The sequence below is a fragment of the Ziziphus jujuba genome, chromosome 6 (genome assembly GCF_031755915.1).
Source record: "Ziziphus jujuba cultivar Dongzao chromosome 6, ASM3175591v1".
NCBI classification, from domain to species: Eukaryota; Viridiplantae; Streptophyta; class Magnoliopsida; order Rosales; family Rhamnaceae; genus Ziziphus; species Ziziphus jujuba.
In genome coordinates, this window is record NC_083384.1 from 9,824,092 (window position 1) to 9,835,427 (window position 11,336).

At 32.5% G+C, this 11,336-nt stretch overlaps 1 long non-coding RNA gene across 1 annotated transcript; it reads left to right on the plus strand.

Moving 5' to 3' along the window:
• Window positions 1-788: 788 nt before the first annotated feature.
• On the plus strand, window positions 789-3,135 carry LOC132804358 (uncharacterized). The gene is made up of 3 exons (XR_009639480.1): window positions 789-1,249; window positions 1,363-1,423; window positions 2,926-3,135. It is a non-coding gene; the product is annotated as an uncharacterized LOC132804358 (long non-coding RNA).
• Window positions 3,136-11,336: the final 8,201 nt, after the last annotated feature.

Consider the following 11,336-nt stretch of genomic DNA (forward strand, 5'->3'; position numbering starts at 1 on the left):
CTCATAAGTTTATTTACCATGTCATTTGTATATATATAAATGTGGCACTTTGACTTTTGCAGATTACTTTGAGGGGTAGACGAATCCAACGTGCCAACCATTTTTTTTTTTCAATGAATTTTAGTTGGTTAAGGATTGTAACATCCCGTCCCAAAGTACAACGGAAAATTTTCAACTTTGACCGAGGTTGACTATTGACCGTTGACTTTCATCGTTGACTACAGGAGTTAAAAGTTGACTTTTTGGCTCGGATGGAATTCTAGGTTGACTGAGATACCGTTACGAAGTACACGTTGGCACGAGTTCGTAGACTAGTAGCACGTTGAAAATGGAGCTACGGTTTGAAAGATATGAGCAAAACAATATTGGGGTCCAAACTGTCCAAGGGTGCCGAAGTTGACTTTTTATTTATGGGGAAATGAGCTTTGACTCATATATGGTTGTAAAGTGCTTGTCGATATGAGTCCACAGACTAGCGGCACGGCTAATTTGGACATCTGGTTAAAAAGTTATGGATCTGCAAAGTTTTAAAATACCGTATTATTTTAATATTATTTTTTTAAACGTGTAACAATATGCCACGTGTGACTTAATAAATGTGACCATGTGTCACCATGATGATATGCCACATGTCAACCATGCTTAATACCATATTATTTTATTATTGTTATTTTATATAATAATATTATTTTTAATATTATTTAATTATTTTATTTTATTTTCTTTTTATTTCTTTTTCTTTTCTTTTTCCTTTTTTTCTTTTCCCCCACGTGAGGAAACACCCAGCCCCCACCCGAAGCCTTCTTCTTCTTCCTCCTTCTTCTTCCTTTCCTTTCCTTTCCTTCTTCCTCTCGGGCCCTCGCCGTTTCTTCGTTTTCGGCCACCAAACGGCCACACGCGTTGGCCACCGATGAAGCCCAATTCCCGGCGACCCCGACCTCCAAGTTTCCCGGCCAGACGTTGCCGGACCCGCCCAAATCGGGCCGGTGAAGTCGGCAGCGGCGGGTTGAATTTTTCCGGCGATTCTCACCGTTTCCGGCCAACCCAGTCTGGTCTTCCACCACTTTCCCCCTATTTTAGGTCATCTGAGTTCAAATATGGCCTCCAATTGTTTAAATTCGAAGTGGTTCGAAAGTTATGAGGAGATGAAATTCGGCCGGTACTTCCGGGGCAAATTCCGGCCACCACCAGTGGAATTGGGGTTAATGGAGGTCGGTGATGCGATCCTCGTTCCATAAGCTTCGTTTCGGTATATTACTCGTCAATTTTGGTTAACGTTTGTGTTTAACCCCCCGGGTACCGGATATTATTTATCCGAATAAAATATTATTTTATTTGACTGTGTGTGAATTGTTGTTCTAGGAGCACGTGTGCGTTATGGAATCGATCCTATGGTGGATCGTGGTTTAATTGCGTGCTTAAGGTGAGTGATCCACCTTCAAATTAATTTCGAGAATTAAATTTGTGAATATTTTGTGTGAATTGAATATTTGGAATTGATATTTTATGTGCCAAATATTTAGTGGATTTATTTGTGGAAATTTGATGCCCAATTGAGTGAATCAAAATATTTATATATTAAGAAATATTTTGATTTAAAGAATTTTATGAGATTGAAATTGAAATTATTAATTATTAAATTAATTTGTTGGAATATTTCATAATTGAATATTTCAAAAATATGTTTATGTGTTCAATATTATAAAAAGTTTCTATCTAAAATTGTATTGCCAATTTATAATGTTTTTAATATATATTTTGGTGCCAAAAGAATATATTTGGGAATTTAAAGAAATTGTGGTTTTGATTTATTTTAATTATTGCTATGGTTATTATTCAGTTATTGTGCACAATTATATGATTAAGTATATATGGAATTTATATGGTATTCATATTTTTGATTCAAATTGGGTTTTGAATATTTGAGAAAGAAATATTGATTTAGTTTATTATGTTTCAAAAATATTTATGCTATTGGAAAAATTTGGATATTTAAATTGATGGGATTGAGAGTTGATGGATTTGAAATTGGTGGAATTTATGAGATGAATTTATGATGATGATTTATGAAGGAATTGTGGAAAATTTACGGGTTTAATTGGATGGAATAAACCCGGTATGTTTATGAAAAATTTGAGATTTTGAGATGTATTAATTTATGGTTTTTAGATGCACCATACACGTACTGGTGTTCTGTATATATGGATGTGATTAGTGTGCACATGGATGTGATTAGTGCGCAGGTGGGTGTGAGTAGCGCGCAGGTGATTTATGGGGTTGTCCTGTGTTTGCCATCAGATGAGGGTAGGCCTCCCCTCCATGGCCGGGATGCCTGTTTGCAGCGGCGCGGTGGGACGCCACGCGACCGTATGCCGGTTTCTCTCTATAACCTCTTGTCTGACTGTACCTTGGGACGCTGGGTATTGTTGGCGCCACTGGTATATAGTGGGTGCATCAAGTGATTTTCAGAACTTGGATTTCAAAATAAATATTTTGAAATTGTATTTAAATTAAGAATATATTTAATGTTGTTGTTATTATTTATTTCAAATGGAGGTTTTAAATTGACTTAATTTTTTCCTTTTACTTAATTATTCAATAAATTGATTTATTTTCATTATAAATTCTGAATGCTTGAATTATTGTATTTTATTTGATATTTAGTTGAATAATTGATTCCTTGGTTTTCGGGGAATATGAATAAAGGGTTTTGTGGAAATGTTTTAAAAGGAAAACTTTTCCAACCGAGAGAATCGTAAGGGTTTTGAGAGAAAATATTATTTCCAATTAAATATTATTTATTTACTTATTTATTGTTAATTATCCAAGTGTACTATAATTATTTTTACTATTATAATTGTATAGTAGATAGGATCACTCACTGAGATGATTAGCATCTCATATTTTTAAATTCCATTCCCTTAGGTTCAAGGATTGGGAGACGTTGATCGTCCGGGAAGAGCCCGACGTCTCAGTTCATTGCCGAAAGTCCAAGAAGCATTTCTTCCCTTTTTGTTCCTCTCCATCTTGTATTGCTTCCTTATCTGACATTGTATTAATTCCACATTTATTTTTATAATGCTCTGTATACTGTATTGGACATGTAGTTATTATTTATGCACTGATTTACTGTTATTCATTTGGAGTGCTGTAAATTGTGGAATTATATTGTAGTAACGTGGGAGGAATAAGGAGATGTTTATAGAAGTGTGTTTTCAGTGCAGGAAATTTTTGGTTAGTCCTACCCTTAGGGGAGGTACTGCCGGATTTTCCGTTGAAAGGTTCGGTGATATTTCCCTGGGATCAGGGCTTGTCTAGGGTTCCGGAGAGGAATTTTAGAAGGATCCTGACAAGGATGCTATTGCACAAGAAAAATGAAATTGAAATTAAGTTGAAACGTGTTTCATTCACATGTCTGCGTTCCCACGAAGGTGGAGTGGTGGACCAGAAGTGGGCATGGATAGGAATGACAATTTGCCCCGCACAATCCGACCCTCATGGTGCATCGCCCCTAATGATGTGGTTTTTTCCCGGAAAATCGGGATTGTGGGACGGGCTTGGGACAAGGGTTTAAAACCCGAAGCGGGGATGGACCGGGGACGTGGAATAAAATCCCCACCCCAAACCCGGCCCGATATATATATATATTTTAATTTTTTTTATGTAAAATATATATATATTTTTTTTACAAGCTCCAACATTAAACCCTCAATTTTGGCCACTGACATTAATGTATTTTTTTGTATTTTAATTGTATTTTAGTCACTTTATTTATATTATTCATTAAAAAAAAAAAAATTTTATGAATGATAAAAAATATATATATAATGTTTTTTTTTTTTTGATAACCAACATCATATATAATAGTTGTTACGGTTCTAGATGATGCCAAATTTCATCAACATTAGTAGCGACATTTCTGAAGTCATCAACTTAACCATAAATTAATTGTATGTTTCTTCGACATATGTGATGTGTTTATTTAGTTTTTAAAATATAATTAAATAATCAAAGACTATTTTTTTTTTCCTACCAAATCACCGACTCATTGCATCACTTTAATGAATTATTTAGTCTATCTTGGAACATCCCACGGGTCGAAGCTTTGTTTCATGTTCATAAAAAACTTTGGCATTGAAAATTGAAATGCACAAAACAGAAGGGGAACAAATAACGTATAGTAGCTTTCCTTCTATGTAATACGTATTCTAGATATATTTTTATTTGAAAATAAATTTAATATAGATTGTTGGATCAGCTTCCTACTGCTAATTGCTTTCAAAATATAAATAATGATATAACATAGTATCAAAACCTTGGTGATCACCTGAAATCTTATCGTTAAACTTTGATACTCCCATTTACACATGGGGTATGGTACAATTTACACCTAAATAGTGAAACAAACATTCAATTTTTACGTTGCACAATCAAGAATATTGTTACGTACCGTACCATTGTTCATTTTGTTTTCATTTGAACTTGGTCTAAGTTATATATAATATTCAAGTGCGGATGAACCACACGATTTTTCATTTTCATGGCCCACATTGACACAGAAGTTGTATATATATATATATATATATGATTTTTTTTTTTGGTAATTATATATTTGTATATCTATATACACCAGAACATTTGCAAATATCATCTTAATTATCGTTAAATATATAGATACATTCAACAATGCATAACTGATTTATTTTTGAAAAAAAATGTATTAAGTGATGACCATAACAATATATATATATATATATATATATATATGGAAAATGTGTGTACTCGTGAATTCTCTCACAATGCCTGACTGTAGGGACACTCAAATGTGAATAGCAGGTCGTGAAGTGCAGTTAAAGCGATGGGGCAGAAGCAGTCAGTACTTGAACAAGAAGGTTAATTTACTTTGCCTTTACGCATGCAATTGGAGTGTGATGTATATGCATGCGTCGGGGATATGTCTATTGTCTAATCCCATATTTCTTGCTAAACAGTCAATATCTGAAATTGCTATATTACCTCTTTCAAAATTTCCAAACTTTCCTTACTCCTTTCCTTTTTAAATTTGATAATATACATATATAAATATATATATATATATATATAAGTGCATTTAGTTTTTCAAAAAGAAATTTAGGGCGATATATGATGTGGTAGATGGAACAAGCAAGGCAAAAGAAAGAAACAAAATATATAAAAAAAGAAACGGTAGGCAATTTGGTTTTGAAAATATAAAATAACTCAAAAATAAACTAGCTAATTGAATCGAATTTTAAAAACAATTTGTATAAATTTTAAAACTAACTAGTTTCCCTTAAAAGAAAAAAAAATAAAAAAAAATAAAAAAGGGTTTTAACTTCCGAACACATCTCTATAGTTTGTCTCGTCCAAACACTGAAAAACCCGACACATGTAGGTAAAAAAATCAAGTTTTAATTTGTAAATTTATATGTATTTTTTCGTCAACAATTTGTGTATATCTGTATATTTGAGTATGTGTGAAGAACTAATTTTCAAAAACAACAATATATTGCTTTTTTTTTTTTTTTACATCTAAAATTAATATTGTCAAATTGGAATACTGGATAAGAAAAGGCAAAAAGGCAAAAGCGTCCAACAAGCTAATTCTAACCCCATGGGCCATACCTAACATCACAAAAAAATGTCTACACATAAATAATTGGAGTTAGATTGGAACAATATTCTGATTCAGACTACTCCTTTATAAACTTTCTCCAGATGGGTTTTAAATTAACCGCAAGCAATTCTTGTTTGTTTTTGCAAAAGCTCAACCACATATACAAGTATTCTTGCTTTCTTTTCATGAACATCGGCCACTTATTAAATCCAACCAAGGGACCCCCTAATTACATATGCATTTAACTGACCACTACTCAAAAGATAGAGACATTGGGCTTCAACTGTTTTCCTTATTTCACAATAATTCACACTTTGGGGTTTTTTCCATTGCAATTGTTAGAAGAAAATAGTATTAAAAGCCATCGATCATGAAAAGTCATGTTTCTCTAACCCAAATTGAATAAGCAACGACTACGTGTTAAGGGGCTTGCATTGTAAGGATGGATTATCTAAACATATCTTTATCAGTCATTTGGTTCTTTGTTAGCAAATTGGAATTTGACTTGTAAGATAATTATCTAAATGGAGAATTGATTGATTTAAAAGAACTTTATTATCTTTCACAAGTTCACTTTTAAAAAATTCATATATAGGTAAAAATGTAGTAATTAATATCATTTGATTTGATATAAATTCATTTTTAACTTTACTCTTTGAAACTCATGTTCAAATTTACAATGAATTTATTTATTCAATTTGTTGAATAAATAATGAATTTCCAAGAAAAAAGATAATTACTTTAAACTGTGTAATAATAAGTTAAAGCTAATGGCTCGAAATTATAAAACCAAGTTTGAGAACTTTTTTTTTTTTTTTTGGATAAATTAAATCAAGTTTGAGAACTTGAATTGAGATTAATTAGTCACTCATGGAATCATATTTGAGTCACATTATGCATATTAACATTTCATAAAATCTCTCCATCTTAATATATTCTCCACAAGTTTTGACTAGATCACTTTTCAAATCTTCCAAGATGCATAATAAAAACTTTCATTTTCAATAATCTCACATTTGATCAAAATATAAAGCTCTCATTATCAGAGTCATTTATCAGTATCTTCTTTCATAATCCCCATTTTATAGTCTAATTGATCCAAATCTATATCCTATCTTCTTTCATAATCCTCAGTTTTATAGTCTAATTGATCCAAATCTATATCCGTGTTAAAATAATACTCAAATTGCCCTTGTAGATTGAAATCTTGACCTTCCATAACCAAATGAAACTCCAATATCTTACCAAGTTATTGTGACATTAATTATTTTATTAAAGTCTAAACTCATTCCAAAGGATTTTTCACTTTTCCGTCAAATGGTTTAAGGGTGCAGCAACCTTTTTCAACGGGGACTACACATTCCATGTTCTTGCCATTGGGAATTGGGTGAAATATATAATAGAGGATGCATGTGCACAATAATTTAATTAACCATACATAATGCACCCAAAAAAAATAATAATAATTCAACAGTACATTCAGGTCAATTTGAATCTTACAAAACGATCTAATTTAGTAATTTTTATATTGTCTCGATGCAATGATTTACATGCATGTTTTTGTATCCCTTTTAAAATTATTGAAATGCGGAGCCAATAATTGAACCATATCATATTAGGATTATTGAAGTATCATATTTCATATATTAGAAATGGTTGTATATATAGTTGAGACGTAGAAAGAAGGATTTATGAGTACAATCTAATTATCTATATAATATACGTGTGTGGGTAATAAGGTAATAGAAAGACACATAATAGAATAGTAAATTTAATTGTAAAGTTATTTTTTTAATTTGGAACACATTTCTAATTTAGAATGACCGTATTGACATATCAAAATGCTTGAATATCACTTTAATTGATATTTTTTTTTATCTAAATTCTAATTAGAAAAATAATAATTTTTAACATATGAGAAATATTTCTAACAAATCAAAAATTATTTAAAATAATTGATTTTGATATAGTGATGTATTTAGAAAAAGAAATTATAAAGAATAATCATCTATAGTTATCAAATCATATAAATCATACAGCTTTAACGATTATTATATTGTTCATTATAGTTCTTCCTCATAAATTTATTTACCATGTCATCTGTATATATATATAAATGTGGCACATTGACTTTTGCAGATTTCTTTGAGCGGTAGACGAATCCAACATGCCAGCCATTTTTATTTTTATTTTTTTCCCTTTGAATTTTAGTTGGTTAAGGATGCTATTGCACAAGAAAAATGAAATTGAAATTAAGTTGAAACGTGTTTCGTTCACGTGTCTACGTTCCCACAAAGGTGGAGTGGTGGACCAGAAGTGGGCAAGGGTAGAAATGGCAATTTGCCCGCACAACTTGATCTTACGGTACACCGTCTCTAACGATGTGGTTTTTCCCCCAAAAATTGGGATTGTGGGACGGGTTTGGGACAAGGGTTTAAAACCCGAAGCGGGACAGGTCGGGAACGGGGAATAAACATCCCACCTGAATCCGGCCCAATATATATATATATATATATATATATATTTTTAATTTTTTTAGTTTTATTTATGTAAAACATTATTTTCTTCTTTTCTTACAAGCTCCAACACTAAACCCTCAACTCTGGCCGCCGATATCAATGTATTTTTTTGTATTTTTGTTGTATTTTAGTCACTTTATTTATATTATTCATAAAAAAATATATATACATTTTTCAAAAAAAATTATATGAATGATAAAAAATATATATATAATTTTTTTTTTTTTTTTGATAACCAACATCATATATAATAGTTGTTACGGTTCTAGATGATGCCAAATTTCATTAACATTAGTAGCGACATTTCTGAAGTCATCAACTTAACCATAAATTAACTGTATGTTTCTTCGACATATGTGATGTGTTTATTTAGTTTTTAAAATATAATTAAATAATCAGAGACTAATTTTTTTTTCCTACCAAATCACCGACTCATTGCATCACTTAATGAATTATTTAGTCTATCTTGGAACATCCCACGAGTTGAAGCTTTGTTTTCATGTTCATAAAAAACTTTGGCATTGAAAATTGAAATGCACAAAACAGAAGGGGAACAAATAACGTATAGTAGCTTTCCTTCTATGTAATACGTATTCTAGATATATTTTTATTTGAAAATAAATTTAATATAGATTGTTGGATCAGCTTCCTACTGCTAATTGCTTTCAAAATATAAATAATGATATAACATAGTATCAAAACCTTGGTGATCACCTGAAATCTTATCGTTAAACTTTGATACTCCCATTTACACATGGGGTATGGTACAATTTACACCTAAATAGTGAAACAAACATTCAATTTTTACATTGTACAATCAAGAATATTGTTACGTTGTCAGGATCCGTTCAAAATTTCTCACCGGAATCCTAGACAAGCCCTGATCCCAGGGAAACCTTCCCGGACCTTCCAATGGAAAATCCGGTAGAACCTCCCCTAAGGGTTAGACTTACCACAAATTTTCTTGCACTGAAAACACACATCTAAATGCACCCCTTATTCCTCCCACCTTACTACAATATAGATAGTAAAATAAATCATTTAATTAATAAAAAAAATACTTAAATCAATTTAATCATCTATTTGAAGTAAATGATAAAATTATAAAAGAATTTATTTGAAAACACCAATCCATTTAAATAGTAAAATAATCAAGGTAAAATGCATTTTAGAAACATTGATTAAATAAATTATAAAAATTCCATTAGATACATTTTTATTTTAGATACTCTTTAAAACAATTATTATTTGGAAATAATATCAAAAACTACTTGACGCACCACACTATATACCAGTGATGTCCCATGATACCCAGCGTCCTAAGCACCGTGTAACGGGAGGTTAAAGAGAAAAACTTGCATACGGTCGCTTCGGCGTCCCGACAGCGCCGCTGCTTAAACCGTCATCCGGGCTATAGAGGGGGGCGGCTTATGGGAAATATCAAACTTGCCTGTCCTCGGTCCGATAGCAACTTACGGGAGACATTATAACTTGCGTGCTCATCCACATATACAGTACAGAACATCAATACTGTATGAGTGCGTCTAAAATAAATAACCAAATTTATTATTAAAAGACTCAATTTTTCCAAAATTTACCGTGGGAATTATACCACTTTTCAAATTCACATCACACATTTTTTTCTTTAGTATCACCAGCATGAATACTTCAATAATATATATAATTTTTCTCATATCCCAAAATCCATCGATACAGTTATACAATTTTCAAATCTATCAACTTTCATTTCCGTCAACTCAAATATACAATTTTCCAATGGCATAAATATTTTTGAAACATAATGCTTTAAAACAATTTTTTTTTTCTCCAATCCTCAAAATCTATTTAAATCAACATATATAATTCAATTCCATAAATCCTCAATATCATAAAATAGTTTCCACAATGCATAAATTTATATAAATGCATTTTTTATTAATCAAAATAAATTTACAAATAAATTCCGTAATAAATCAAATAATATTACTTTTACAATTCCTTTAAATATCAAATTGTCATAAAATCTAGATTTCTATAATTTATCAAAAATCATATATTTCAATTTATTCAAATATGGGCATCAAAATTTCCACATATAAATTCACTAAATATTTGACACATAAAATATAAATTTCAAATATTCAATTCACACAAAATATTCACAAATTTAATTCCCAAAATATATTTGAAGGTGGGTCACTTACCTGGAGCACACAATTAATCCAAGATCCTCCATGAAATCAATTCTACGACGCACACGTGTTCCTAGAACAACAATATTACACATATCAAATAAATTAATATTTTATTCGGATAAATAATACCCGGTACCCGGGGGGTTTAACACAAACGTTAATCGAAATTGATGAGTAATATACCAAATCGAAGCTTGTAGAACGAGGATCACAGATTGAGGCTTATCTTCTGGAGATCGGACCCGTGGTGGCCGGAATCTCGCCGGAAAGCTCACGAATTTTAAGCCTTCGATTCGCACAATCCGTCACGAATTGAGGAAAGTGGATACCGAATTTGGGTTCAGAGGGTCGGAATTAGTAGGAAAGGAGGGATGGTGCAACTGGAAACTCGCTGGAAAGTTAATTTCCCGGCAAGCCGCCGTGGTCACTGGAATTTGCCACCGCCGGCGGCGCGTCCGATGGCCACTAGCCGTGATTTTTGATGAAAAGGTAGATCTGGTGATGAATAACTCAACGGGACTGGCGGTGAGCCAAACGGAGGTCTGAATAGGGAGAAATCTGGGTTTGAAGTGATCGGCACCGTCGTCGGAAAAAGCCTCGATCCGGGCGCGTCGGCGATCAGTTGGCCGTGATTTTTGGCTGGCCGGCTGGTTTTCAGGTGGGCTTCAAGGTGGGGTGGCGCGTGTACTGTTCCGGTGGCCGGAAATGGGTGAACGATAGTGGCTGGTTGGTTTCTCTCTCTCTCCTCCCTTCTTTCTCTCTCCTCTCACCGGCTCCCGTGTTTTGCCAAAATAAAAGCCACCCATGGGTGACACTGTTCCCTCACGGGATTGGCTGAAATTGTGACACATGGCATATACTGTTCACTCAAGCCAAATATATTAAAATATTACGGTATTTAGAAAACTTTGTATGTCCATAACTTTTTAACCAGATGTCCAATTTAAGCGTGCCGCTAGTCTATGAACTCGTATTGACGAGTACTTC